Below are 3,907 nucleotides of genomic sequence, written 5' to 3' on the forward strand. Positions count from 1 at the left end.
TATATATATATGGAGTGATGCGATCTTGCATGAGCTCATCCTAAGATATACTTAAGGACAGTTTACCGCGTCAAGATCGGAATCATTCGTTTTATTGTCGAGCTTGTGATTGCGCGACACGTGAATGCAGGTGAAGGATACATTTATCGTTACGAGATGCACCGCATCTCGCATGTTTCATTGCGATATACGCGTTACCTCGCATATCGGCGTCACGATATCAAGTCTTATACAAATGTTTGTCCGTTATTCTCGTAGATCTGATGTGTCTATCGGTCACTGTTCGTCCGCAGGCGACAAATGTGTATACAACGTATCGGCATTACCTGCATTTGCCGAGTTTGACGCGACACGATGGGCGCGGCAGAGCGTATCGTCGTCCTCTTGCCTGTAGGGAAAGGGTTTTACAAGGGCCGTTATATTGCGGTATATATATATATATATATATATATGTGTATGGTATGCTGTCCTTCAGACCGCGGTGAATATCGTTTATTGGTTGCTACCATCGATAAGCTAAACGTTAGTCACTCGTTCGTGTCGAAGTTCGACCGCAAACAAGCCGCGGGCCGTCATTTGGTGCCGTTGTCTTCCCTTTCTCGTTCCCTCGGATAAACCTCACTTTGACGAGTTCTCCATTTTCCGTCTCTTCGACAACAACACGTCGATCAGACAGAAAAAGGTCTCCACTACGTAATAGTAAGTTAATCCATCGCGGGGATTAAAACCCTCCAGAATAAAAACAATGTGGATTTTTATTATGTGCTCTCTTCAAGAGGAGGATGAAATTATTGACAAGTTCAGTTTAGAATAGAAAAATGAAGAAGGCATTATTCTTTTGTGAGAGCTTAAAAAATTGCAATATCCACGCATATCTCGAGCAGAATATTAAATGTAGTAAATAATAAAACAAGTGATATGAGTAACGAAATCTCTAAAGTTGAGAAATGTTTCATGGACGGAGTCAAAGCTCATTTTACTGGATAACATTTATCACGACGCGCAATATTTAACAGCTTTAATTGCATAATGTTAAAGCTAATGTAAAAATATATGTATACGCGGGTGCTTTATATGATAATTGATATTAATTCATGAATGTTCCTTGCGTGCGGCAAAAGCTTCATATTTGTCGGAAATATATCAACGTATAATTTTCTGCTCGATTAAATCGTAAACATGCGAATAGAGACGGGATTTCAAAAACACCACTGGTTTACATATATTAATATACACATTTTTTTATTTTGATCCAATGTAATTAGTTTTCAAAATTGCATAGAGAACTGCATATCAAAAAAAATATTGCTCCGAATGACGAATAATATGTATAATAAATTTCACATAATAAACAAATGGACAAACAATATTTTGTCGATTTGTTTAGTATGTGTGTCGAATCGAAATTATGACTCGCAATAACATTATCACGCGTCGTTACTCTCTGGAAATTATTTCCGTCTATGTAGAAATGAATTTTAAGCGGACACAGAACAACCCCGAGCGACTTCTCACAGACACATGCGCAACAACCGCGTATAATTCCGCAATTTCGATCCGCACGACCGTCTTACGATGATTTAATAGCGAACGAAAGTTGAAACGTTTATCTGAAATGGTCTCCAAGTTGAATTACACCCAAGGGATGACGAAACTGATACGACCAATCGAGGATAAAGAGACAGACTTCCCCGGAGACCATAAATCCGTACGCGTGTAAATTATTTTCGTTATTCTCCTAGCTATTATACGCCATTTGCTGTTATACGCATGATAATTTAATGATAAAGAGTGTATCGATATTGCTTAATAATATCTTCGAATTAACGTATATTGAAAAAAGAAACTGATAAATAGCTAATCAAACGTTAAGTGAAATAATTTGAATCAAATGCTTGATTAAAATAATTTTACTTTTTTAAATATAAGAATTAATTTACTTTAAATGTTTAATAATTATTAAAATTGATTATATTATTGTTTGATAATAACGATTAAATATTTATAAAAGTAGAATTATTTTTTGTTATACTAACCGAATATTAAGTTAATAATTTTACTTTTGATTTTATAATTAAAATTATTTCATTCTACATTTGGTAGCTATTATCAAATCCTTTTTCAATATATATTTTATTACATTTATTATCAGAAATAATTATTACTTTTCTGAATATTCAATAATTATTAAAAAATAGTTGATTATAATATTATATATTGGGAGTACAAATTAGTTCGGTCCGTTTCCCTAAAGATGACTTCAGCTGTTGTGAATGGCTCATAGTGATAGCTGATTTTGGCTTCAGAGAGATTAAACATCTGCTAATAATATTTATATCGCTTTGAGTTTCATACAAAAATTGATTTTTACTGTGTTTGAAATGTCGAATTTTGTATTAATCAAGCAGCATTTGCGGAAGATTTTGATTTTCTGCTTTAATTGGAATAAAAGTGCGGCTGAAGCCCATTGAATGCTTGTCGAATTTATGGTGACACTGCTCCAACTGATAAATCATGTAGGGAATGGTTTCGACGTTTCAAGGATGGAGATTTCAGCGTTGAAGACAAGCCTCACTCTGGACAGCCAAAAAAATTCGAAGACAAAGAATTAAAGGCATTACTCGAAGAAGATCAGAGTCAAAGGAGCTTGCAGAATCATTGGGGGTAACTCAACAAGCCGTTTCTGTATGATTGAGAGCCATGGGAATGATTCAAAAACAAGGAAATTGGGTGCCTTATGAACTGAAACCGAGAGACGTTGAAAGGACGTTGATTTTTCACTTGCGAACAGCTAATTCAAAGACAACAGAGAAAAGGTTTTTTGCATCGGATTGTTACTGGAGATGAGAAATGGATATTCTACGACAAGAAGAAAAAATACTACGCTAAGCCCGGTCAATCATTGCCATCGACCTCAACATCAACACCACGGCCGAATATTCATGGTTCGAAGATCATGCTTTGTATCTGGTGGGACCAAAAGAGTCTTGTTTACTATGAGCCGCTGAAACCTGGCGATTCCATTAGGGGCGATCGGTATCGGCTATAATTTGTTTTTGAGTCGTGCATTGCAAGAAAAACGGCCGGAATACGAGCAAAGACGATAAAGTTATTCTTCTTCATGATAATGCTCGGCCTATGTCGCTAAAGTCGCTAAAGTCGTAAAAAAATATTTGGAAACGCTCAAATGGGATGTTTTACCGCATCCGCCGTATTCTCCGGACATTGCTCCTTCTGATTACTGGTTGTTCCGAAGGATGCAGCAAGTCACCGGTTCACTTCTTTCGCAGAAATCGAAAATTGACTCCAAAATTGGATCGCCTCCAAAGACGAGTCATTTTTTCGAGATGGAATTCGAAAATTGCCTAAGAGATGGGAAAAAGTAGTAGGCAGCGATGGACAATACTTGAATTGATCTGTTCATTCATTTTGTTTTGAAATAAATGCATTTTTGAACACAAAAAAACGGACCGAACTAATTTGTACTCTCAATATTATTTTTAGTAATTTCTAAATATTTAGAAAAGTAGAATTATTTTTTGTTATATTAACAAAACATTGAAATTATTTCATTCTATATTTGATAATTATCACTTCTTCAGTATATAGGGTAAACCACTAGTTGTGTAGATCACTCTTAAAAAAAAGTTCTTATTTTTATCCAGAACAATATCGAATAATTAATAAAATATTTAATAATTATGATCATAAAGATTACATTATGGATGATTTTATTTCATTTCATTACCGTTTTTTAATTTGTATTAAATAAAGTAATGACAATTATCCACAATTAGACCCCATGTACTAATTGCGGATCAATTCATCAAATGCTTTTTGGTGGCGTTGTTACATCCCATAAGAATAATCAAAATTATTTGCGCATGTATATCATAATATATATATA

This window comes from Atta colombica, unplaced genomic scaffold (assembly GCF_001594045.1).
Source record: "Atta colombica isolate Treedump-2 unplaced genomic scaffold, Acol1.0 scaffold281, whole genome shotgun sequence".
Taxonomy (NCBI): Eukaryota; Metazoa; Arthropoda; class Insecta; order Hymenoptera; family Formicidae; genus Atta; species Atta colombica.